The sequence below is a fragment of the Ictidomys tridecemlineatus genome, unplaced genomic scaffold (assembly GCF_052094955.1).
Source record: "Ictidomys tridecemlineatus isolate mIctTri1 unplaced genomic scaffold, mIctTri1.hap1 Scaffold_240, whole genome shotgun sequence".
Lineage (NCBI taxonomy): Eukaryota > Metazoa > Chordata > Mammalia > Rodentia > Sciuridae > Ictidomys > Ictidomys tridecemlineatus.
The window spans coordinates 236,920-263,840 of NW_027522074.1; the positions used below are offsets into that span (position 1 = coordinate 236,920).

General features: G+C 55.2%; 1 long non-coding RNA gene across 1 annotated transcript; it reads right to left on the reverse strand.

The window, feature by feature from the left end:
* Positions 1 to 1,051: 1,051 nt before the first annotated feature.
* LOC144373126 (uncharacterized) lies at positions 1,052 to 26,687 on the reverse strand. The gene is made up of 5 exons (XR_013432892.1): positions 26,329 to 26,687; positions 25,809 to 25,910; positions 5,356 to 5,912; positions 3,874 to 4,062; positions 1,052 to 3,487 (listed from the first exon to the last, which is right to left on the reverse strand). It is a non-coding gene; the product is annotated as an uncharacterized LOC144373126 (long non-coding RNA).
* Positions 26,688 to 26,921: the final 234 nt, after the last annotated feature.

The window sequence follows — 26,921 nt, forward strand, 5'->3', positions numbered from 1 at the left end:
GTGCATGTGTGTGCATGTCTCTCTGTGTGCATGTGCGTGTACGTGTGTGCATGTGCATGGGTGTGCACCTCTATGTGCACCTGTGCATGTATATGTGCATATGTGTGTGAATGTCTCTGTGTGCACATGCATGTACATGTGTGCATGCATGTGTGTGCATGTCTCTCTGTGTACATGTGCATGTACGTGTATGCATGTGCATGTGTGTGCATTTCTATGTGCACCTGTGCATGTGTAAGTGCATGTGTGTGTGAATGTGTCTGTGTGCATGTGTGTGTACGTGTACATGTACATGTATGTGTGCACATACACATGTGTACGCATCTTTCTGTGTGCACCTGTGAATGCGTGTGTGCATGTGTGTGTCTGTGTACACCTGTGCGTGTGCATGTGTGTGCATGTCTCTGTGCACCTGAGCATGTGTATGTGTGCATGTGTGCCCATCTCTCTGTATGCACGTGTGTGCATGTGTGCACCTGCAGGGCTGGGGTTGGCCCAGGCTGCGTGTGCCAGGAAAGTGCTCTTCATTGAGCTGCTCCGGTCCTATTACTTAACAGCAAGTTTAATGTCTGCCCTTTCATCGCCGTCCTCCTGTAGTGCCTCCAGCATCCCTTACCCTCCTCTCCTTTCCTTTTCTATCAACTTTTCATGGAGAAAGCCACCAGGCTCCAGGAGAACAGTGTGGGGCAAGCGGCCCTCCAAGTTGTCTGCTGAGCTGCCAGCCCAGGATTGGGCCCTGATCCACTGCTCGGAGTCTCAGCACCAAGCACTATGTGTTGAAGTGCTGGGCCAAGCGGCACACTCCATCTCCCGAGAGAAGCCGAGTCCACGTGCACTTGGACATGGTGGTCCCTGGTCCATTTGCATCTCCAGCTCACTGTGCCTCTGGCCCCAAGCAATTGCAGGCTCCAGATACAAGAGCCTAAGGTCAATATCTGAGAAAAGTGCTACCTGCCCCGGGCCTTAGTCCTAGGTTTTCTTCATATCGCCTTATCAGGAAAAAAACCCAAAGATGTTTTAATTAAAAGTAACGATAATCAGAAAAAAAGAATAGCTATAAAGTTTATGATTTTATTTCCTCTTTGAGAAAGGAGAGCCATCATATTCTCATGCAGATCAATCTCTTGAATACACATTTTTCATGACGATGGGAAGGAATTCAGATGCAAAGTGGACCACATGCCGTCTCAGGCACAGGAGCCTCTTCATCTCCCCTGCGGCATCTCACTGCATTGCCAATCAAACAGCTCACAGAAGTTGCCAACAGAAATGCCCAAGTCCCCTCTTCAGCTTTACTCTGTGTCCTCTTCCACTCCAGGCACACCTGCAGATTTTAGCGCATGTGTGTCTGTGTGCTCTCTGTATTTCCCGAATGAAGAAGAGTTTATAAAAGAAACACAGGTAGAGGGATAAGAGTGAACTCTTTCCATCTCACACTTTTCAGCACTCTGCCTAGAATCCGGCTGATGTATTTATTGTCTTAAAACTAAATTACTCTGCAGATGACATGATTATGAGTTTAGAAAATTCAGAAGTTTCTGCAAGCTACTAGAATTAAAAGTCAAGTTAGCAAGGTTACTCTCTGTACAAATCAATCAAATTCCTATATAATAAAAAATGCATAGTGGGAAAAATTTATAACTACACGTATAAAACATACAAAAATAAATCAAACGCAAGTGTGCAAGACCTGACACTGAAAACAGCCACATCCCTGAAGGCTACCAGCACCAGTGTGTCCCCAGGTGGGATCTGTGTGGGGCTGGTCTGCTCCCCATGTGCACAGCACAGGGCGAGGGTCTGGGGCCATGTGCCATCCACAGGGAAAGCCGATTATCCCTATCAATTCACAGGTAAGTGCAGGTGCGCTGCAGATCTCAATGTGAAAAATAAAGCCAAAGTTTTTAGAAGAAACAATAGACCATCTTTATGATTGGAGTAAGCAGAGATTTCTTTAAAAGGAGAAAAAAATTGAAGAATTTGGACACAATAAGGTTAAGTACTTGTGATTATCAAAAGACACTATTGAAAGAGCCAAAGGATAAGCCCCAGAGCAAGGGAAAAAATACTTGCCACATACCCATCCAACAAAAGATTCACACCCGAAAATGTAACACATCTGACCAAATTAAAAAAAAAAAATAACAACATCATTGGGAAAAAACACAGGCCAAGATGGCCAATGATCACAGTGAAAGGCACCAGACTTTACCATCAGGAACATGCACATCAGATTTCAGAGGGAAACTGAATTCCCCATCTGAAAAGATAACATGCAACAGAGATTCACTGTCAGCTCCGGGGGTTGTGGAATGGCGACACCCATCATCTTGTAAATGGTAACACTCTGGAAAACAGGGAATTGGTGGACTGAATATTGAACAGCAATGTCTCAGCAGCTGGGAGCTGCAGACCATGCAGGGACTCGTGGTTGAGCCAGTGTTACACGTGAAGCTCTAAGGCAGCAAGGACCACTGAGCTGTGACTTCTTGCAGCAATGTGACAGATCTTAGAATGAAGAGCCAGGCCCAGTGACTGCCTCCTACAAGACTCTACTGTGAGAATTCCAAGAGGAAAAACCAAGGTGGCATCATGGTCAGAGCAGTGGCTGCCGCTGGAGCAGGCAGCAGCGGTGGGCCCAAGGCGCTAGAAGAGAATTCCGGGAAAGGCAGGCGTGTTCTGCTCATGAAAGTCCACTGTATGTGTGCTGGACACCTGTGACTTCATTCTATAGCTCAAAGATGCCCTTCTTCAAAAAGAAGTCTTCCAAACTATGTCTCTTCATATAAAACCACACACCTTGATCACGTAATGATTCTTCCAAACCTTTATTTTGTAAATGTATTTTTTATCCCTCACTGGAGTTCAGAATTCTTGACCTGCTTGATAATCTTGCTCACATTCGTCAGTCAGCTCTGCCGTATTAATTCTGACTCCCAGAGAGTCTTCAATATAAAATTTACACATTCATAAAACTTTTTTTTACACTCTACCTTCAAGGTCTCAACAAATTTTGGCATTTTTGTGTTGAGAAGTGTTTTCATGTGAAGTCATCTATCAACAGTGTCTTTCAGCATGAAATGCCCACCGTGGACTTCTCCTGGGTCCTCTCAGGCCCATGGTGCAGGTCCACTGCAGAGGAAGGGCAGCAACACACTTTGGAAAAGAGGAGCCTGTGGGGCCAGGCAATCCTGCACTCTAGATCCCATGCGCCTCCTCCCACTTCCCCGGGAGCTGTGAGCCTGCTGGGTTGCCTGGCACAAGAGTAGGCTTCCTTTCCCTGCGCCTGCCGCTGGCCCCTCGAGGGCCCCATCCAGGGAAGGGTAACGGCCTGCAGGAGGTGGACGGGTGGCCCAGGCTGTCCTCTGTCTTTGGAGCCTGCCAGGGGTGGGCGCCCTGCTTCCAGGTCACAGGTCCACAGGCCAGTGAGGGCAGGCTGGGTCTTATCAGCTTCCTCCAAAACCTTTCCTCCTCAATCTCTCTCTCCCTTAAAAACAACAACAACAACAAACAAAATAGTGATTCTAAGGGTTTCAGGAATATGCAAATTCCTCTCTCCGACATACCAAGAGATCCATGGTCTTGGTTCACAGTGGCCGTAGTATCTATGGATATCTTACTCTGATCATGTGTCAAGAAAAGGAGGGCAACCACAGAAGTGGTCTCTGCTGCCTGCCCACCACAGAACCTGGTCGGGAGCCAGTACCAAACTGTCCTTCAGAGCCTTCAGCTTCTGCTTGTCCGCCTCTTTACCCTGCAACCTGCGCCCTCTGCACAGCGCTACCAGCCCAGCCCACAGACCTGCGCAGGAGCAAACACTCCGGCTCAGGCCCACGGGTGGTTGTGCGAGTGCTCCTACCACGTGGCACTTACACTTGGCACGGTGCAGCCTGGCTTGCTGCTGGGTTCTTGTCCCCTCCATGGGCAGGTAGGCAGCTGCCCCTGCAAAGCCATGCAGCCTTGTGGGAGCCCTCGGGCTGGGAATGCATGCTGTTCCAAGGCTGCCGTGATTATGTGAACTTGAAGCAGTGCTTGGGTCTGAGAATTGTCCTTGAGTGTGTTCTGCAATAAATTATTTAAATGAGATGTGAAAGAAATAATTGGTTAATAACCACAATTGGGATTAAAGAGTAATTTTGATTTTCAAAAGATGCTTAAAATGATAAATATTCATTTGTCTCTTTTTGCTATTAAAAAGAAATAAGCCTCCTTAAATGACTTCACATAATGGAAAAAATAGGTGGGTTTAAATGCTACTCTCCTTGTGGAGGTGACAAGCCATTGTCAAAGCTCCTGCTGGTGGCGGGCACCTGGGAGCAGGCCACTGGCCTGTGCGTTGCCTTAAGGACATGGGCTGTGATCACTTGTGTTCTACTTGCTCAGTGAATGTGCACTGCGCAGGACAAAGACAAAATCCTGCTGAACAAAGGACACCTTTCTGGCTCCAGAAGGGGGCTTAAATTTTAGATGCTTAAGTGACCCAGCTCAGGCCTTGCTTAGCAAGAGTGTAGGGCACAGAAGCACAGTGAAGGGGTTGGCAAGAGTTTTGCCTTCCAAATCGGCCAAGTAGCAGGAGCCCTGGGGTGGGGCCTGCAGAGGGAAGCGGACCTGGGCTTTAGAGAGGAAAGGGAAGTGCCACAAGGAAGGAGATCTAGAGGTGAAGGAGGGACCCGCACCATACGCTGTCACTCCCACTTGTGCCAAGTCTGGCTCAGTCCTGGCAAATCCTGTGCAGACCACGGGTAGATTTTTAAAAACTACATCATCTGTGTGGATGCTACCTGGGTAGGATTGGTGCTGTCCTTCCTAGCAGTGATTTATAGGACACTGAATGACTAAGAAGCAATCAGATTTCCAGGTAGCTGACTGAATTCAGGTCCTCCTCAGTTGTAGAACCACAGGGCCACCTTTGTTTCTCACAGTGGTTTAGCCAGGACTTGAATGTAGTAAGTACTCAGTAAGTACTTATAGATGTAGTAAGTACTCAGTGAGTCTTTATAGATGTCGTAAGTGCTTGGTAAGTATTTACAAATAGAATAAGTGCTCAGTAAATATTTACAGAAGGCCTGAGCACAGAATTCAGCTTTCTCCCTTTTTGAGCACAAAAGGGAATAAAGATGTATTTCAAGTTCTGAGGTTTGGGGTGTTTGGTTTTAGGAATGTGTGGTCAAGACCTTCAGGGCTTAATTCTATAGACAACCAGGTACTGTGTCAGGACAACTGAGCTAAACCTGGAAAGGGTTTGATCCAGGCATACATTTCAAAATTATAGCCACGAATTCAGGACATTTGCCAGGTCTAATTCTGGAAATTTTAGAAATGCTAGATTCTTTCCGTGCAGTAATAAAGGAGTACCATTTCATGACCCACAGCTGATGTCTGGTTTCTTACTCCATTTATAACCAAGTCACTTCCCAAATGTGATTTCTTCTAAGAAATTTCCAATCTGAAATGAAGTCCAAATTAGCACAGACACAGCAACCTTCTTGGCACAAGTGATATTTAGGAAGCAGCACTCTAACCCTCCAGCAGCCGTCCTGTGGCAAACACTGCTCGTGTGTGCCTGGTAGGAAGGGATGGCCTCACGGTCAGGCAGAGCCCAGGGATACCCACTGCCTCCTCTTAACCTCCTGCAGCCTCTGCCTCCCAGGTGCCTCTGCCTTCAACCAGTGCAAATATCCACCCATTGGAGAAGACACACTCACCTGGTGGCCCTGAGGCCCTGCCTGCTTTCCCACCTGGCTCCTGGGCCCCACCCAGGCATGGGCCCTTCCGTCCTCTGGGAGCCTCTAGCACCCTCCAGCACCCTCTCTCCCTTGGGGGCAATCCTGGACTTCCATTCCAGGAGATCTGGGTGAATGTCACATGTAGTCAGTCCACGGAGCTGAGAGAAGGCGTGCTCCCAGGAAGCTCTGCAGAGAGAAGATTTGAGCCAGAGGTCATCCGACCAGTGTTTCCTAGTTCAACTGCTACTCACAAGTTTTCCTGAGCTTCTCTCTGAAACACGAATCAAGCTACTGAAGGTGAAGGAGAGCTGCTCACGGTCCACACTGCCTTGGCCTGGAGCCCTGAGCCGCTCCTCCTGGCCTGCGGCCCCGCTGTCCACGTAGGTGGGACAAGGGTGCTCACCCTGGCTCCACGGTCTGCCACTTTGCGAAGCCTCTCGGCTGCACCCTGGCTCCCTCACCGGCCTCCCAGCTCTGTCCTCCATGGGGCCTGCTTCTCCGGGCCTGCATCCTAGGTAAGGGTGCAACGCACGCCCTAGGAGCTACAGTTCTTCATTTCCTTAAATAAAATGTGTTGAAGAATAAGAAAAGCAGATGCCTAGGAACACAGTTCCTAATGATCCCTTGAACTCGGGGCCCCCGTTGGCATATTCCAACACAGATGAAAATCCCCAGGAACATGTTGAGTTTACCTGAAGATGTGAGGACAGAGGTCAGTGTGACCAGGCCGAGGAGTCTGCACTAACCATCCCATGAGGTGAGTGGACCATCTCTTCACATTATCAGAGAGAAAGTCAGAAAAGGTGGAAACAAAGGGATAAAAAGGCCATCCCAAAAGCTGGCTGCTCGTCCCTCACAGTGTGTCTAAAGCTCTTCTAACACTTTCAGAAACTCATACTAGTGCCCCATGGAGAAAAATGTCATTAGTATTCTTAAATGTACTTAGATGCCCTGTGGAACCCATTTTCACTGTATAGTATTAGTCAATTTATATATAAGATGTTTGTGAAAGAATAATCTGAAGGCACCTGAAAGAAAATAGTTGTTATTCTTTTAAAAAATCTTGAAAATTTAAATAGTAGGGGTAGTGCATTTGCTTAGGGTGGCAAGACAGAAGGACATGGGGAGAGAAACTGGGCAGGACTGGCCGCTGGAAAGGGACTAAGTGAGAGCTCTCCACACCTCCTCTGCTGAAGGCGGCATGCGTTGGTGTGCAAGACCCTGGAGAGCCTGGGCGCCCTGCAGGCTCCCTGGACTGGAGACAGCTGGCCTGAGGGCAGAGGGCGAGCAGTTTCAGAAGCCACAGCATGGCCTCTGACTAAACCCCTGGCTGACAACCTGAGTACTCAGGAACCCAGCAGGCCATGGATGACCACATTCCACTCTGGTGCAGGCATATTAGTGCTCTAGCAAGACAGGGCAGACAGCCCTCAGAAGAACACAAAATCCAAAGTTGCCATATGTGTCATCTACAGTGTCCCATTGCAACCAAGAATGATTAACCCTGGGCGCAGAGAGGAAAGGCCACCCAAAACCAGGTCCTTCCTGTAGTCCTTGACTTGGAGCTAGTGGTCAGTAACTGAAGATTAGCTCTCACACATACATTCAAATAATCAAAGATGATCCATAACTCAATAAAAATACATGATTAGTGAGTGATATAATAAACCCATGAAGACATGAAAACTGTATAAAACTACATAACTATATTAAAAAGCCACAAATTCCAGAGCTGAAAAGCACATCGTGGAATAAAAATCAGCTGAATAGGTCTGTCAGCACATGGACATAGACGAAGGAGTCCACTTAAAAAGGACAGATCCATAAAAATCCAATGTTAGGAGCAAGGAAAAGACAGAGTAAAGCTGAAGAGACTCTCAGATCTTGGGAACAGGATGAGGCTCTCCAACACACCTACAAGTGGGGAATCATAGAACAATCAGAGCACTAGTGCCTGGAATTCTCCATCGATTTGCAAACCTATAACACTCTAAGTAAGTGCCCTAGAAGAAGAAATGCGTCTGGACGCCTTACGCTCCTGCCACGCAAACCTCAGAGAGCACACCTTGAAAGCCGTCAGGACAATTCGTGCTCTGAAAGGAACAATGTGACTTATGAGTGTTTTCATCCAGAAGAGTGGGAAGCATGGAGGGTGGGATAAAATATTCAAAGTACTGAAAGAAAAATCATATAGCCCACAAATCTGTCTCTTACACACAAAGACAGAAAAGGATCTTGGATAAACAAATGCTGATGAAATTCTTGCAGCAGACCTGCAGTATAAAAACATCCAGAGAGGTCTTCAGAGTGAAGGCTTCAAGATGAACCCTCAGATCCACAAAAGAAGTGACCAACACAGGGACTGGTAAATACGCAGTAGAAATCAGACTTTATTGATTTGACCTTATTTTGAAACACAGTAGTGGCTTAATACATGTTGTGTATTTCTTTGATTCTCTTGACTTTATTAAACACCCATGACAACTTAAAACAAAGTTTATAAAGTACATTTTAAGGTTTATGATGTATATTGATATGATATATATGGCAATAAGTCACCTAAGGAGTGGACAAATGAGGACGCTCTGACATGAAGTTCTCACTTGGTTGTGGGTGAATGTCAGTATTAACTGGAGGTAAAACATCACCTACAGCATCAAGGAAAATCAGCTAAATAGTCAACAGAGAAATTAGAAAGACACAGTAAGACATTCGACACGAAAGAAACAGCAACTGAATAGGAGACACGAAAGGGACGAGACCCATTTAAATCACAGAGCCACAGTCTAGACTTACAGTAGAACCAGACAGTTCCGATGACCACTTCAGGTCAGCGGTTGGGACTGTGGCCTCACGGTTAAATGTGGCCTGAAGTTTGCTGTCATTGCTCTGTGAGTTCAGCATTGCTCTGTTGGGTGAGGAAGAGGAAGAGGAAGATGAAGACGCTGGTGACCATGAAGAGAGAGGGCAGGGGACGAGTAGAAGTGCTCCTGATGTCAACCACCCTATGGCCACAGTGGGACTACCAGCCCCCTGTGACACTTGGACTGCTGTCACTTGGACTGGCAAAGATCAGCCATTTTCAGACTGGTTAAAAGAGGAAATCACATTAGACTTTGCTCGACATCAATATGAACCTGGTGGACATTTTTAAAATGGTAATAAAGAAATTATATGAAAAAATTCATGTTTGCAACTTTGATACTTTAGATGAAGTTGACAAATTTTTCAAAAACTAGGAATTATAAAATGGACTGGAGGAGGCAGAGAAATCCCAGCCACCTATGTCTACTATGGACATTTAAATAAGAGTTAAAACTAGACCCACACGTGCCTGTGTAAGCACCTCCAGGCCCAGACGCTTCCACTAGTGAAGGCTCTCTAAGAAGCGAGAGAAGGAAAGAACTCCCACATCTAGGACTTCAGTTTTCTCTCAGTCCCCCCAAAGGGGAAAAAATCCCAAGAAATGTAAATACTGGTATTCTCAAAAAACACGGCTGTGAAAATTCTTATCAAAGTATGTGCAAACCAAGGAGACCGCATATAAAAAGGGTGCCAGACACACAGGAGGTGGGTGCATCCAGGAAGGCAAGGTTCAGTGACCACCCGAGGGTAGACTGATGGGAAGCTTCACTACTGTAATCAGATTCAGATCCTCTCAATAGATGCAGAGAAACACCGGACCACAGGAAGCCCAGATTCGAGGTGGCGCTCTTCATGCACAGGAGTAAGAGACCCTTCACCTTGATGCAAGGAGTCTGTGAACACAGCTAAGTCTGTATTTAGTGGAAAAAACACCTGCAGGTTTCTGCTTATAGTCAGGAGGAAGGCAAAATGTATCCTTTCACTGTTTTATGTAAAGTTTCACTGGAAGTCATCGTACAAATATGACAAGAAAAATCTAAAGTAATTTGGGCCTGAAAATGAAATATTTTCTTTTTTTTTTTCATAGGTGATATGAATGTTTACACAGAAATCCTGAGCAAATTACAAAATAAGCTATAATTACTACGTGCATTTTACAAGGTTTCAGGACATTATGGAAACACACAAAATCCATTTTACTTTTTAATGCTAATCTTAAAACCATTCAAAACACCCATTTACAATGATAAAAAATAAGGTACTAAGAAATAAATTTAACAAACTATGTAAAGCACATGTGCCCTGGATGCTAATAAACAAAGAAATTTCACAGTGTCAAAATATGTGGAGAAAGATCCTGAGTCCACCAACTGGAAGACTCATTATCATGAAGATGGAACTCTTCTCCAGGCTGACCTATAAACTTAATCAATATCCTTGAAAATACATGTAGAATTTTGTGGAAATTCATGAGCTCATCCTAAAATGTATATGGAAATTCAAGACACCAAGGATACTCAGTTTTTTAAATGACCAAAGCCTGAGGAGTTTGTCTGATTTAAGTCTTCTCTAAATACTGCATGTTCGAGACAGCAAGTATTACAGAAGGACGGACACACAGGTCAGCAGAACAGAATTAAGAGTCCAGAAACGAATCAGCTTATGAGCTCAGCTGAATTTTGAAAAATGTGCCTTGGTTATTTTTAGAGAAAAGAATTGCTTTTTAAATAAATGGTACTAAAATATCTGGGTATCTGTGTGGATAAAAAGAACTTTGACCCTTTCCTCACACTACACACAGGTATGATTCAAACGAGTCAGAGGTCAAAACTTTATAACTACGAATATTAGGGGGAAAATAGGAGAAAACCAACCTTTGTGGTCTTGGATTAGACAAAGTTTCTTAAATAAGTCATGAAAAATACGAGTCATAGAGGAGAGAAGGGGGCTGAGTTGGCCTTTCTTCAAAGGAAGCCATTAAGAAACAAAAGCGCTAGTCACAGGTGAGGGAAGTGTCTCAGACTCTGGACACAAATGACCCCTCTGTCAAGAGGCGGAGAGCAACTGCAGGAGGGACGGGGTGGAGCACTGTGTCAGAAAGAAGGTGGGGGTGGTCCTCTGAACCTTGGCCTCTGAGGCACATGTTGGAGGCCATAGAGGAACACGGGCCCAAATGGGAGCAGGTGTATGGGCAGGTGGGCGGGACAGCTCAGCTATGTCTTCTAGGCTTGGAATACATGTGCCACGGGGCCCCAGACCTCGCTCCTGGGCCTTATCCACTAGCAAGGAGACATATCCCCACCAAGATCTGGATGCAGACATTCACGAAGGTCATGAGCAGGAAATAAGCCAAGTGCCAGGCAGAGACTAGTGAATGTTGGCACTCCACCCCCCAAGAAAATGCCACCTCTCACCTGAATGTCACCACTGAACACCCTGACAAGTACCTGGGTAGATTCTAAAGTCAGAAAAGTTGGGGCAAAATCCCTGTAGATAGAGTTCCGATGTCCAGGGTTCTAATGAAGTCAGTGTGAATACATGATGCACCTCGGCCGCTGCGTGGAGCCAGGGTAGAGATGGAGGCTGACCACTGATGGACAGCAGGGAACTCTGGGAGTAGGTGGGGGATGACCACTGAGGTAGAGCGGGGAACTCTGGGAGAAGGTGGGGGCTGAACACTGAGGGACAGCGGAAAACTCTGGGTGGAGGTGGGGGCTGGCCACTGAGGGACAGCAGGGAATTATGGGTAGAGGTAGGGGCTGACCACTGAGGGACAGCAGGGAACGATGGGTGGAGGTGGGGCTGACCCCTGAGGGAGAGCAGGGAAAGATGGGTGGAGGTGGGGGCTGGCCGCTGAGGGACAGCAGGCAACTATGGGTGGAGGTGGGGCTGAGCACCAAGGGACAGCAGGGAACTCTGGGTGGAGGTGGGGTCTGAGCACTGAGGGACCCCAGGGAACTATGGATGGAGGTGGGGGCTGGCTGGTGAGAGACAACAGGGAACTATGCATGGAGGTGCGGGTAGATCACTGAGGTGCAGCAAAAAAATATGGGTGAAGGTGGGGGCTGAGCTCTGAGGGACTTATGGGTGGAGGTGGGGGCTGGCCACTGAGGGACAGCAAGGAATAATGGGTGGAGGTGGGAATTGAGCGCTGAGGGACAGCAGGGAACTATGGGTGGAGGTGGGGCAGGTCCTGAGGGACAGCAGGGAACTATGGGTGGAGGTCGGGGTAGACCACTCAGGGGCAGCAGGGAATTATGGGTGGAGGTGGGGGTAGACAACTGAGGGACAGCAGGGAACAATGGGTGGAGGTGCGGGCTTAGCACTGAGGGACAGCAGGGAAATATGGGTGGAGGTGGGGGCTGGCTACTGAGGACAGCAGGGAACTATGGGTGGCAGTGGGGGCTGGCCGCTGAGGGATAGTGCGGAACTATGCAGGAGGTGAGGGCTGGACACTGAGGGACAGTGCGAACTATGGGTGGAGGTGAGGGCTGGTCGCTGAGGGACAGCAGGGAACTATGGGTGGAGGTGGGGGCTGGTCGCTGAGGGACAGCTGGTATCTATGGGTGGAGGTTGAGCTGATCGCTGAGGGACAGCAGGAAACTCTGGGTGGAGGTGGGGCTGACCCCTGAGGGACAGTGGGAAAGATGGGTGGAGGTGGGGGCTGGCCGCTGAAGGACAGAAGGCAACTATGGGTGGAGGTGGGGGCTGACTGGTGAGAGACAACAGGGAACTATGAATGGAGGTGGGGGTAGACCACTGAGGTGCAGCAGGGAACAATGAGTGGAGGTGGGGGCTGAGCGGTAAGGGACAGCAGGGACCTATGGTTGGAGGTGGGGGCTTACCACTGAGGGACAGCAAGGAACTATGGGTGAGGTGGGGGTTGAGCGCTGAGGCACAGCAGGGAATATGGGTGAAGGTGGGGCAGGTCGCTGAGGGACAGAAGGGAACTATGGGTGGAGGTGGGGGCTGGCCGCTGAAGGACAGCAGGGAACTTGGGTGGAGGTAGACCTATGAGGGGCAGCAGGGAACTATGGGTGGAGGTGGGGGTTGGCAACTGAGGGACAGCAGGGAAGTATGGGTGAAGGTGGGGCCTGGCCTCTGAGGGACAGCAGGGAACTATGGGTGGAGCACCCAGAGACAGCAGGTAAGTCTGGGTGGAGGTGGGGGCTGACTGCAGAGGGACAGCAGGGAATGACAGGTGGAGGTGGGGGTAGACCTCTTTGGGACAGCAAGGAACTATGGGAAGAGGTGGGGGCTGGCCGCTGAGGGACAGCAGGGAACTCTGGGTGGAGGTGGAGGCTGGCCGCTGAGGGACAGTGGGGAACTATGGGAGAAGGTTGGGGCTGGCCGCTTAGGGACAGAGGGGAACTATGGGTGGTGGTGGGGCCGAACACTGAGGGACAGCAGGGAACTATGGGAGGAGGTGGGGGCTGGCCGCTGAGGGACAGCTGGGAACTGTGGGTGGAGGTTGGGGCTGGCCGCTGAGTGACAGCAGGGAACTAAGGGTGGAGGTGGGGGCTTGCCTCTGAGGGACAGCAGGGAAATATGAATGGAGGTGGGGGCTGTCCACTGAGGTACAGAAGTGAGGCTGGCCACTAAGGGACAGCAGGGTACTATGGGTAGAGGTGGGGGCTGAGCACCGAGGGACAGCAGGGAACTATGGGTGGAACTGGGGGCTGGCCGCTGAGGTACAGCAGGGAACTATGGGAGAAGGTGGGGCCTGACCACTGAGGGACAGCAGGGAACTATGGGTAAAGGTGGGGGCTGAACCCTGAGGGACGGCAGGGAATGACAGGTGGAGGTGGTGGTAGACGGCTGAGGGAGAGCAGGGAACTATGGGAGGAACTATGGGTGCTGGCCGCTGAGGGACAGCAAGGAACTCCAGGTGGAGGTGGGGGATGACCGCTGTGGGACAGCAGGGAATGACAGGTGGAGGTGGTGGTAGAAGGCTGAGGGACAGCAGGGAACTATGGGAGGAGGTGGGTGCTGGCTGCTGAGGGACAGCAGGGAACTCTGGGTGGAGTTGGGGGCTTACCGCTGAGTGATAGCGGGGAACTCTTTGTGGAGGTGGGGGCTGGGCGCTGAGGGATAGCGCGGAAGTATGGGAGGAGGTGGGGGTTGGCCGCTCAGGGACAGCGTGGAATTATGGATGGAGGTGGGGGCTCGTCGCTGAGGGACAGCAGGGATCGATAGTTGGAGGTGTGGCTGGTCGCTGAGGGACAGCGGGGATCTATGGGTGGAGGTGGATCTGGCCGCTGAGGGACAGCGAGGAACTATTGGTGGAGATGGGGCTGACCGCTGAGGGACAGCGGGGAACTATGGGAGGAGGTGGGGCTGACCGCTGAGGGACAGCGGGGAACTATGTGAGGAGGTGGGGCTGACCGCTGAGGGACAGCAGGGAACTATTGGAGGAGGTGGGAGCTGGCCGCTGAGGTACAGAGTGGAACTATGAGAGGAGGGGTGGGCTGACCACTGTGGGACAGCGGGGAAATACGTGAGGATGTGGGTGCGGACCGCTGAAGGACAGTGGATATCTCTGGGTGGAGTTGGGAGCTGACCCCTTAGGGACAGCGGAGAACTATTGGTGAAGGTGTGGGCTGGCCGCTGAGAGACAGCGGGGAACTATGGGTGGAGGTGGGGGCTTGCCTCTGAGGGACAGCAGGGAAATATGAGTGGAGGTAGGGACTGTCCACTGAGGGACAGAAGGGAGGCTGGCCACTGAGGGACAGCAGGGTACTATGGGTAGAGGTGGGGCTGAGCACAGAGAGACAGCAGGGAACTATGCGTGGAATTGGGGGCTGGCTGCTGAGGTACAGTAGGGAACTATGGGAGAAGGTGGGGGCTGACCGCTGAGGGACAGAAGGGAATTTTAGGTGGAGGTGGGGGCTGGCCACTGAGGGACAGTAGGGACCTATGGTTGGAGGTGGGTCTGACAGCTGAGGGATAGTAGGAAACTCTGTGTGGAGGTGGGGCTGACCCCTGAGGGACAGCAGGGAAAATGGGTGGAGGTGGGGGCTGGCCGCTGACAGACAGCGGAGATCTATGGGTGGAAGTTGGGCTGGCCGCTGAGGGACAGTGTGGAAGTATGAGTGGAGGTGGAGCTGACCGCTGAGGGACAGCGGGGAACTATGCAAACAGGTGTGGGCTCACCACTGTGGGACAGCAGGCAACTATGGGAGGAGGTGGGGACTGAGCACTGAGGGACAGCGGAGAACTATGTGAGGATGTGGTGGCGGACTGCTGAGGGACTTCGGGGAACTCTGGGTGGAGTTGTGGGCTGACCCCTGAGCGAGAGGGGGGAACTATGGGTGGAGGTGGGGGCTGAGCACCTAGGGACAGCAGGCAACTATGGGTGGAGGTGGGGGCTGAGCACCTAGGGACAGCAGGCAACTATGGGTGGAGGTGGGGGCTGAGCACCTAGGGACAGCAGGGAACTATGGGTGGAGGTGGGAGCTGGCCACTTAGGGACAGAAGGGAACTATGGGTGGAGATGAGGGGTGAGCACCTAGGGACAGCAGGGAACTATGTGTGGAGGTGGAGGCTGACTGATGAGGGACAGCAGGAAAGTATGTGTGGAGGTGGGGGCTGACCACTGAGGGACAGTAGGGAACTCTAGGTTGAGGTAGGGGCTGACCGCCTGGGATAGCAGGGAATTGTAGGTGGAGGTGGGGCAGAACACTGAGGGACAGCAGGTAACTATGCGTGGAGGTGGGGGTTGAGTGCTGAGGGACAGCAGGAAACTATGGGTGGAGGTAGGGCCTCAGCGCTGAGGGACAGCAGGGAAGTATGGTTGGAGGTGGGGGCTGGCTGCTGGGGGACATCAGGGAACTATGGGTGGAGGTGGGGGTAGACCTCTGAGGGGCAGCGGGGAAGTATGGGTGGAGGTGGGGGCTGGCCGCTTAAGGACAGCAGGGATCTATGGGTGGACGTGGGGCTGGCCGCTGAGGGACAGCGAGGAACTATGGGTGGAGGTGGGGCAGATTGCTGACGGATAGTGGGAAAATGTAGTTTGAGTTAGGGGCTGACCGTTGAGAGACAGCGGGGAACTGTAGGTGGAGGTGGGGGCTGGCCGCTGAGGGATAGCAGGGAACTATAGGAGGAGTTGGGGGCTGGCCACTGAGGGACAACAGGGAACTATGGGTGGAGGTGGGGGGTGAGCACCTAGGGATAGCAGGGAACTATGTGTGGAGGTGGGGGCTGAGCGCCGAGGGACAACAGGTAACTATGGGAGGAGGTGGGAGCTGAGCGCCGAAGGAGAGCAGGCAACTATGGGTGGAGGTGGGGTTGAGCACCTAGGGACAGCAGGGAACTCTGGGTCGAGGTGGGGCTGACCACCGAGGGAAAGCAGGCAACTCTGGGAGGTGGTGGGGGCTGAGAGCTGAGGGACAGCAGGGAACTATGGGTGCAGGTGGGGCTAACTGCTGAGGGACAGCAGGGAACTATGGGAGGAGGTGGGGGCTGACCGCTGAGGGACAGTGGAGAACTATGAGTGGTGGTGGAGCCGAACACTGAGGGACAGCAGGGAACTACGGGAAGAGGTGGGTTCTGGCCACTGAGGGACAGCGGGCAACTTGGGTGGAGGTGGAGTCTGAGCGCCGAGGGACAGCGGGGATCTTTGGTGGATGTGGGGGCTGAGTGCCAAGGGACAGCAGGTTACTATGGGAGGAGGTGGGGGCTGACCGCCAAGGGACAGCAGGCAACTCTGGGTGGAGGTGGGGCTGAGCACAGAGGGACAGCAGGGAACTCTGGGAGGAGGTGGGCCTAGAGCTGAGGGACAGCAGGGAACTATGGGTGCAGGTGGGGGCTGACCGCTGAGGGACAGCAGGGAACTATAGGAAGAGTTGTGGCTGACCGCTGAGGGACCGTGGAGAACTATGGGTGGGGGTGGGGCTGACTGCTGATGGACAGCGGGGAACTCTGGGTGGAGGTGGGGGCTGACCACTGAGGGAGCAAGGAAAGATGGGTGGAGGTGGTGGTTGAGCGCTGAGGGACAGCAGGGAACTATTAGTGGAGGTGGGGGCTGGCCGCTGAGGGATATCAAGGAACTATGGGTGGAGGTGGGGGTAGACTGCTGAGGGGCACCAAGGAACTATGGATGGAGGTGGGGATAGACCGCTGAGGGACAGCAGGGAACTATGGGGTGAAGAGTGGGCTTAGCCCTGAGGGAAAGCAGAGAAATATGGGTGGAGGTCGGGGCTGGCCACTGAAAAACAGCAGGGAACTATGGGTGGCTGTGGGGGCTGGCTTTTGAGGGACAGCAAGGAACTATGGGTGGAGGTGGGGGCTGACTGCTGAGGGACAGCAGGGAATGACAGGTGGAGGTGGGGGTAGACCACTTTGGGACAGCAAGGAACTATGGGAGGAGGTGGGGGCTAGCCACTGAGGGACAGCTGGGAACTCTCGGTGGAGGTGAGGGCTGACCGTTGAGGGACCGCAGGGAATGACAGGCGGAGGTGGTGGTAGACGGCTGAGGGACAGCAGGGAACTATGGGAGGAGGTGGGTGCTGGCTGCTGAGGGACAGCAGGGAACTCTGGGTGGAGGTGGGGGCTTATCGCTGAGTGATAGCGGGGAACTCTTTGTGGAGGTGGGGCCTGGGCGCTGAGGGATAGCGCGGAAGTATGAGAGGAGGTGGGGGCTGGCCGCTCAGGGACAGCGGGGAATTATGGATGGAGGTGGGGGCTGGTCGCTGAGGGACAGCAGGGATCGATAGTTGGAGGTGTGGCTGGTCGCTGAGGGACAGCGGGGATCTATGGGAGGAGGTGGATCTGGCCGCTGAGGTACAGAGTGGAACTATGGGAGGAGGTGTGGGCTGACCACTGTGCGACAGCAGGGAACTATGTGAGGATGTGGGGGCGGACCGCTGAGGGACAGCGGATAACTCTGGGTGGAGCTGGGGGCTGACCCCTTAGGGACAGCGGAGAACTATGGGTGGAGGTGGGGGCTGGCCGCTGAGGGACAGCGGGGAACTATGGGTGGAGGTGGGGGCTTGCCTCTGAGGGACAGCAGGGAAATATGGGTGGAGGTGGGGACTGTCCACTGAGGGACAGAGGGAGGCTGGCCACTGAGGGACAGCAGGGTACTATGGAAAGAGTTGGGTGCTGAGCACGGAGAGACAGCAGGGAACTATGGGTGGAATTGGGGGCTGGCTGCTGAGGTACAGTAGGGAACTATGGGAGAAGGTGGGGGCTGACCGCTGAGGGACAGAAGGGAACTATAGGTGGAGGTGGGGCTTACCGCTGAGGGACAGTGGGGAACTCTGGGTGGAGTTGTGGGCTGACCCCTGAGCGAGAGGGGGGAACTATGGGTGGAGGTGGGGGCTGAGCACCTAGGGACAGAAGGCAACTATGGGTGGAGGTGGGGGCTGAGCACCTAGGGATAGCAGGGAACTATGGGTGGAGGTGCGAGCTGGCCGCTTAGGGACAGAAGGGAGGTGAGGGTTGAGCACCTATGGACAGCAGGGAACTATGTGTGAAGGTGGAGGCTGACCTATGAGGGACAGTAGGGAAGTATGTGTGGAGGTGGGGGCTGACCGCTGAGGGACAGTAGGGAACTCTAGGTTGAGGTAGGGGCTGACCGCTGAGGGATAGCAGGGAACTGTAGGTGGAGGTGGGGCAGAACACTGAGGGACAGCAGGGAACTATGCGTGGAGGTGGGGGTTGAGCGCTGAGGGACAGCAGGAAACTATGGGTGGAGATGGGGCCTCAGCGTTGAGGGACAGCATGGAAGTATGGTTGGAGGTGGGGGCTGGCTGCTGGGGGACATCAGGGAATTATGGGTGGCGGTGGGGGTAGACCTCTGAGGGGCAGCAGGGAACTATGGGTGGAGGTGGGAGCTGGCCGCTTATGGACAGCAGGGATCTATGGGTGGAGGTGGAGCTGACCGCTGAGGGATAGCGGGGAAATGTAGGTTGAGGTAGGGGCTGACCACTGAGGGACAGCGGGGAACTGTAGGTGGAGGTGGTGCTGAACACTGAGGGACAGGAGGGAACTATGTGTGGAGGTGCGGACTGGCCGCTGAGGGACAGCAGGGAACTATGGGTCGAGGTGGGGGCTGGCCGCTGAAGGACAGCAGGGAACTATTGGTGGATGTGTGAGCTGGCTGCTGAGGGACAGCGGGGAACTATGGCGGGAGGTGGGCGCTGGTCACTTATTGACAGCCGGGAACTATGAGGGGAAGTGGGGGCTGGCCGCTTAGGGACAGCGGGGAACTATGGGTGGCGGTGGGGCCGAACACTGAGGGACAGCAGGGAACTTTGGGAAGAGGTGGGGGCTGGCCGCTGATGGACAGCACGGAACTATGGGAGGAAGTGGGTGCTGGCCGCTGGTGGAGGTGGGGGCTGGCCGCTGAGGGACACTGCGGCACTATGGGTGGAGGTGGGGGCTGGTCGCTGAGGGACAGTGGGGAACTATGGGAGGAGGTGGGGGCTGGCTGCTGAGGGACAGCGGGGAACTATGGGAGGAGGTAGGGGCTGAGCGCTGAGGGACAGTGGTGAACTATGTGAGGATGTGGGGGCGGACGCTGAGGGACAGCGGATAACTATGGGTGGAGTTGGCGGCTGACCCATGAGGCACAGCGGGGAACTATGGGTGGAGGTAGGGGCTGAGCATCGAGGGACAGCAGGGAACTATGGCTGGATTTGGGGGCTGACCGCTGAGGGACAGCAGGGAAGTATGGGTGGAGTTGGCGGCTGACCCCTGAGGCATAGCGGGGAACTATGGGTGGAGGTAGAGGCTGAGCACCGAGGGACAGCAGGGAACTATGGGTGGATGTGGGGGCTGGCCGCTGAGGGACAGCAGGTAACTATGGGTGGAGGTGTGGGCTGAGCACCTAGGGACAGCAAGGAACTCTGAGTGGAGGTGGGGACTGACTGCTGTGGGACAGCAGGGAATGACAGGTGGAGGTGGTGGTAGAAGGCTGAGGGAGAGCAGGGAACTATGGGAGGAGGTGGGTGCTGGCCCCTGAGGGACATCAGGGAACTCTGGGTGGAGGTGGGGGCTTATCGCTGAGTGATAGCGGGGAACTCTTTGTGGAGGTGGGGGCTGGCCGCGGAGCGATAGCGCGGAAGCATGGGAGGAGGTGGGTGCTGGCCGCTGAGGGACAGCGTGGAACTATGGGTGGAGTTGTGGGCAAGTTGCTGAGGGACAGCAGGGATCTATGGGTGCAGGTGTGGCTGGTCGCTGAGGGACAGCGGGGATCTATGGGTGGAGGTGGGGCTGACCGCTGAGAGACAGCGGGGAACTATGGGAGGAGGTGGGGGCTGGCCGCTGAGGTACAGAGTGGAACTATGGGAGGAGGGGTGGGCTGACTACTGTGGGACAGCGGGGAACTATGTGAGGATGTGGGGGTGGACCGCTGAGGGACAGCGGATAACTCTGGGTGGAGTTGGGGGCTGACCCCTTAGGGACAGCGGAGAACTATGGGTGGAGGTGGGGGCTTGCCTCTGAGGGACAGCAGGGAAATATGAATGGAGGTGAGGACTGTCCACTGAGGGACAGAAGGGAGGCTGGCCACTGAGGGACAGCAGGGTACTATGGGTAGAGGTGGGGGCTGAGCACAGAGAGACAGCAGGGAACTATGCGTGGAATTGGGGGCTGGCTGCTGAGGTACAGTAGGGAACTATGGGAGAAGGTGGGGGCTGTCCGCTGAGGGACAGAAGGGAACTTTAGGTGGAGGTGGGGGCTGGCCGCTGAGGGACAGTAGGGACCTATGGTTGGAGGTGGGTCTGACAGCTGAGGGATAGCAGGAAACTCTGTGTGGAGGTGGGGCTGACCCCTGAGGGACAGCAGGGAAAATGGGTGGAGGTGGGGGCTGGCCGCTGACGGACAGCGGAGATCTATGGGTGGAAGTTGGGCTGGCCGCTGAGGGACAGTGTGGAAGTATGAGTGGAGGTGGAGCTGACCGCTGAGGGACAGCGGGGAACTATGCAAACAGGTGTGAGCTCACCACTGTGGGACAGCAGGCAACTATTGGAGGAGGTGGGGACTGAGCACTGAGGGACAGCGGAGAACTATGTGAGGATGTGGTGGCGGACTGCTAAGGGACAGTGGGGAACTCTGGGTGCAGTTGTGGGCTGACCCCTGAGCGAGAGGGGGGAACTATGGGTGGAGGTGGGGGCTGAGCACCTAGGGACAGCAGGCAACTATGGGTGGAGGTGGGGGCTGAGCACCTAGGGACAGCAGGGAACTATGTGTGGAGGTGGGGGCTGAGCACCTAGGGATAGCAGGGAACTATGGGTGGAGGTGGGAGCTGGCCACTTAGGGACAGAAGGGAACTATGGGTGGAGATGAGGGGTGAGCACCTAGGGACAGCAGGGAACTATGTGTGGAGGTGGAGGCTGACTGATGAGGGACAGCAGGAAAGTATGTGTGGAGGTGGGGGCTGACCACTGAGGGACAGTAGGGAACTCTAGGTTGAGGTAGGGGCTGACCGCCTGGGATAGCAGGGAACTGTAGGTGGAGGTGGGGCAGAACACTGAGGGACAGCAGGGAACTATGCGTGAAGGTGGGGGCTGGCTGCTGGGGGACATCAGGGAACTATGGGTGGAGGTGGGGGTAGACCTCTGAGGGGCAGCGGGGAAGTATGGGTGGAGGTGGGGGCTGGCCGCTTATGGACAGCAGGGATCTATGGGTGGAGGTGGGGCTGGCCGCTGAGGGACAGCGAGGAACTATGGGTGGAGGTGGGGCTGATTGCTGAGGGAGAGCAGGGAAATATGGGTTCAGGTGGTGGCTAACCGCTGAGGGACAGCAGGGAACTATGAGAGTAGGTGGGGGCTGACCGCTGAGGGACAGTGGAGAACTATGGGTGGAGGTGGGGCTGACCGCTGAGGGACAGCGGAGAACTATCGTTGGAGGTGGGGGCTGAGCACCGAGGGATAGCAGGGAACTCTGGGTGGAGGTGGGGGCTGACCGCTGAGGGACAGCAGGGAATGACAGTTTGAGGTGGTGGTAGACAGCTGAGGGAGAGCAGGGAACTATGGGAGGAGGTGGGGTATGGTCGTTGTGGGACAGCAGGGATCTCTGGGTGGAGGTGGGGGCTGGCCGCTGAGGGACAGCGGGGAACTATGGGAGGAGGTGGGGGCTGGCCGCTGAGGGACAGCGGGGAACCACGGGTGGAGGTGGGGGCTGAGCGCTGAGGGACAGTAGAGAATTATGGGTGGACATGGGGACTGGCCGCTGAGGGACAGGTGGGAACTGTGCGTTGAGCTTGGGGCTGGCCGCTGTGGGACAGCGGGGAACTCTGGGTGGAGGTGGGGGCTGAGTTCCCAGGATAGCGGGTAAGTATGGGTGGAGGTTGGGGCTGACCGCTGAGGGCCAGCAGGGAGCTATGGGTGGACGTTTGGGCTGGGCTCTGAGGGACAGCGGGGAGCTATTGGTGGACGTGCTGCTGAGTGCTGAGGGACAGCAGGGAAATATGGGTGGAGGTGGGGTCTTTTCTCTGAGGGACAGCAGGGAAATATTTGTGCAGGTTGGCGCTGTCCACTGAGGTGCAGAAGGGAGGCTGGCCCATGAGGGACAGCAGTATGGGTAGAGGTGGGTTCTAAGCAACGAGGGACAGCAGAGAACTATGGGTGGAATCGGGGGCTGGTCGCTGAGGTATAGCAGGGAACTATGGGAGAAGGTGGGGGCTGACCGCTGAGGGACAGCAGGGAACTAGAGGTGGAGGTGGGGGCTGACCGCTGAGGGACAGCAAGGAACTATAGGTGGAGTGGGACTGAACACTGAGGGACAGCAGGGAATTATGGGTGGAGGTGGGGCTGACCGCTGAGGGACAGCAGGAAACTCTGGGTGGAGGTGGGGGCTGACCCCCGAGGGACAACAAGGAACGATGGGTGTAGTTGGGGCTGACCCCTGAGGGACAGCAGGGAAAGATGGGTGGAGGTGGGGGCTTGGCGCTGAGGGACAGCAGGGAACTATGGGTGGAGGTGGGGGCTGGCTGGTGAGAGACAACAGGGAACTATAGATGGAGGTGGGGTAGACCACTGAGGTGCAGCAGGGAATTATGGGTGGAGGTGGGGGCTGAGCTCTGAGGGACAGCATGGATCTAGGGGTGGAGGTTGGGGCTGGCCACTGAGGGAAAACAAGGAAATATAGGTGGAGGTGGGGGTTGAGCGCTGATTGACAGCAGGGAACTCTGGGCGCAGGTGGGGGCTGACCGCTGAGGGACACCAGGGAACTATGGGAGGAGGTGGGGGCTGACCGCTGAGGGACAGTGGAGAACTATGGGAGGAGGTGGGGCAGACCTTTGAGGGAGAGCAGAGAACTATGGGAGGAGGTGTAGGCTTAGCACTGTGGGACACCGGGAAACTATGGGAGGTGGTGGGGGCTGAGCACTGAGGGACAGTTGGGAACTATGGGAGGATGTGCGGGCGAACCGCTGAGGGACAGAGGGGAACTCTGGGTGGAGTTGTGGGCTGACCCCTGAGGACAGCGGGGAACTATGGATGAAGGTGGGGGCTAAGCACAGAGGGACAGCAGCGAAATATGGGTGGAGGTGGGGGCTGAGCAAGGAGGGACAGCAGGCAACTATTGGTGGAGGTGGGGGCTGAGCATGGAGGGACAGCATAGAACTATGAGTGGAGGTGGGGCTGACCGCTGAGGGACAGCAGGGAACTCTGGGTGGAGGTGGGGCTGACCCCTGAGGTACAGTAGGGAACGATGGGTGGAGGTCGGGGCTGGCCGCTGAGGGACAGCAGGAAACTATGGGTGGAGGTGGGGCTGAGCACCCAGGGACAGAAGGCAATTCTGGGTGGAGGTGGGGCTGAACACTGAGGGACAGCAGGGAACTCTGGGTGGAAGTGAGGCTGAGCACCGAGGGACAGCAGGGAACTCTGGGTGGAGTGGGCAACTATGGGTGGAGGTGGGGGCTGGCTGCTGAGGGACAGCAGGGAACTCTGGGTGGAGGTGGGGGTAGACCTCTGAGGGGCAGCGGGGAACTATGGGTGGAGGTGGGGTAGACCACTGAGGGGCAGCAGGGAACTGTCGGTGGAGGTGGGGGCTAACCGCTGAGGGACATGAGGGAACTCTGGATGGAGGTGGGAGCTGGCCGCTGAGGGACAGCAGGGAAGTATGGGTGGAGGTGGGGGTAGACCTCTGAGGGGCAGCGGGGAACTATGGGTGGAGGTGGGGTAGACCACTGAGGGGCATCAGGGAACTGTCGGTGGAGGTGGGGGCTAACCGCTGAGGGACATGAGGGAACTCTGGGTGGAGGTGGGAGCTGGCTGCTGAGGGACAGAAGGGAAGTATGGGTGGAGGTGCGGGCTTGCTGCTTCGGGAAAGCACGGAACTATGGGTGGAGGTTGGGGCTGAGCACAGAAGGACAGCAGGCAACTATGGGTGGAGGTGGGGCTGAGCACAGAGGGACAGCAGGCAACTGTGGGTGGAGGTGGGGGTCTGAGAGCTGAGGGATAGCAGTGAACTATGGGTGCAGGTGGGGGCTGACCACTGAGGGACAGCGGGGAACTATGGGAGGAGGCAGGGGCTGAGAGCTGAGGGACAGCGGGCAAGTATGTGTGGAGGTGTAGGATGGCCACTGAGGCACAGAGGGGAACTATGTGCGGAGGTGGGGGCTGAGCGCCGAGGGTCAGCAGGGTAATATGGGTGGAGGTGGGGGCTGGCCGCTGAGGGAAAGCAGGGAACTATGGGTGGAGGTGGGGGCTGAGCGCTGAGGGACAGCTGGGAAGTATGGGAGGATGTGCGGGCGGATCGCTGAGGGACAGCGGGAACTATGGGAGGAGGTAGGGGCTGACCGCTGAGGGACAGAGGGGAACTATGGGTGGAGGTGGGGGCTGACCGCTGAGGGACAGCAGGGAACTATGGGTGGAGGTGGGGGCTGAGAGCTGAGGGACAGCAAGGAACTATAGGTGGAGTGGGACTGAACACTGAGGGACAGCAGGGAACTATGGGTGGAGGTGGGGCTGACCGCTGAGGGACAGCAGGGAACTATGGGTGGAGATGGGGGCTGGCTGCTGAGGGACAGCAGGGAACTATGGGTGGAGATGGGGGTTGACCGCTGAGGGACAGCAGGGAACTATGGTTGGAGTTGTGGCCAGGCCGCTGAGGGACAGCAGGGAACTATGGGTGGAGGTTGGGGCTGGCCGCTCAGGGACAGCAGGGAACTATGGGTGGAGGTGGGGGTGAGCACCAAGCGACAGCAGGGAACTCTGGGTGGAGGTGGGAGCTGGACGCTGAGGACAGCAGGTAACTATGGGTGGAGGTGAGGGCTGACCGCTGAGGGACAGCTGGGAACTCTGGTTGGAGGTGGGGGCTTACCGCTGAGGGACAGCAGGGAACTATGAGTGGAGGTGTGGGCTCCCCGCTGAGGGACAGCAGGGAACTATGGGTAGACGTGGGTGCTGGCCACTGATGGACAGTCGGGAACTATGGTTGAGGTGGGGGCTGGCCGTTGAGGGACTGTGGGGAACTTTGTGTGGAAGTGGGGCTGACCGCTGAGGGACAGAAGGAAACTATGGGTGGAGGTGGGGCTGATCACTGAGGGACAGCAGGGAACTATGGGAGGAGGTGGGGGCTGAGCACTTAGGGACAGCAGGGAACTATTAGAGGAGGTGGGGGCTGACCACTGAGGGACAGCGGGGAACTCTGGGAGGAGGTGGGGGCTGACCGCTGAGGGACAGCAGGAAACTATGGGAGGAGGTCCGGGCTGAGCATTGAGGGACAGCAGGGAACTATGGGTGGAGGTGGGGGCTGAGCACTGAGGGACAGCAGGGAACTATGGGTGGAGGTGGAGGCTGACTGCATGTGGCAGGACCCCATCTCTCTTCACTGTCAGGAGCAGGTGGGAACTTGTGAGTCTCTTTGGGAGGTTAAGTCCCACCTGCTGTTGCACCCAGAGCGGGGAGAGGCCCATGCTGCACTGGGCAGCCACCCTGACACCCTCAGAGCTCTGGCTTGGAGCATCATGGAGGTGGCCTGCGCAGTTGACGCTGGGATCTCTCTCCTAGGCCCTGACAGAACACTGAAGGTGGCAGTGAGGAGGAGGGCCCCACAGGGCCTCTGTTCTCACCGTGCCCCTCCTGGGTCTGTGCTGATCTCAGAGCTGTAAGGAAGAGCTGCCCGTGGGTGGAATGGCCGGAGGACATCCTTGTGAAGGTGGCCAGTGAAACTTCAGGGATAGGCAGAGCCCACCCCAGAGGCCAGGCCCTTCCAGTGTGGCTTGAGCTGCTGCTCAGAGGCGGGGTGTGCACGGGGCCAACTTACCAGACTTGAGGATGGGGTGTCCTGGCAATCAGTTGGAAAGGCGAGAACCCGAAGCCAGACTGCAGAGTGTGGAGGGTGGGCACTGGCATCCCTGAGGGAGTTCTGGAGTAGAGGGACAGCAGGGCTTTAGGTGGACACGTCAGGAGACCTATGGGTCTCAAGGCTGAAGGCACAAGTGGACCAAGGACAGAGGCATTGGTCTTTCCCATTATCCCAAGTGGGGCTGAGGGACAAGGGTAGACTTGGGTGCAGGCCAGTGGGTTGGCCAGACAGATGTCCAGGAGCGAGGGCAGAAGAAGGGAGGACACTTCCCTCCGCAGCATGTCGAATTGAGTAGGAAACTGGAGAGGACAAGAATTGGGCACTACAGGACTTAGCCGCAGATGACTGGGAGCATCCAAGAGCCACATAAATGGCGGTGGGACACACAAGGACGGGTCGTCGTGGGAGGTAGGACCTCAGCGTGGACACCGTGCAGCTCACCATCTTTCCTGGGGACCAAGACGTGGGTCACACTGACCTCAAGAATTGTAGAGGTCTGTCCCTCCACTCCTTGGACACCTGCAAGGCTGCTGAGCGCGTAGGGGTGGCTGGCCCATCCCCATGATCCTCTGTTCCCAGTGTGGACGCTGCTCTGCAGTTTCAGCTTTGTTGCTGCGGCCATCGAAGAGGCACCCTGTCCCATGGGCCCTGCGCGGCTCCTGCTGTGTGGCAGCTGTGAAAACCCTCCTGGTGGTCCCACCCTCCCACCCACTGCTGAGTCCAGTGGACATGGCGACCCCTGGGCACCCTCGGCCTCCCTGGAATGCAGAGGCCAGGCCAGGACTCCCCTGCAGCCTCAGACGATGGGCAAACTGTGCCAGGCACAGGGTGCCGTGAGTGAGATGTCGTGCCAGCTCATCATCACCGGGAGGCTACCTGGGCAGCCAGCCACTAGGAAACGTGGCGAGGGCACTACGCTCAGTGTAGCTCCATGAATTGCATGAAGGTGGCCTGGTGGGCAGTGAAGCTTCATGCAGAAGGGGCCTCTGGAGCAGCCTTGAGGAGTGGACGAACCCAGTGTGGGAGCAAGACCTTAGCTGCTGGGTCTGCCTTTGTCAGCCATGTGTGTCC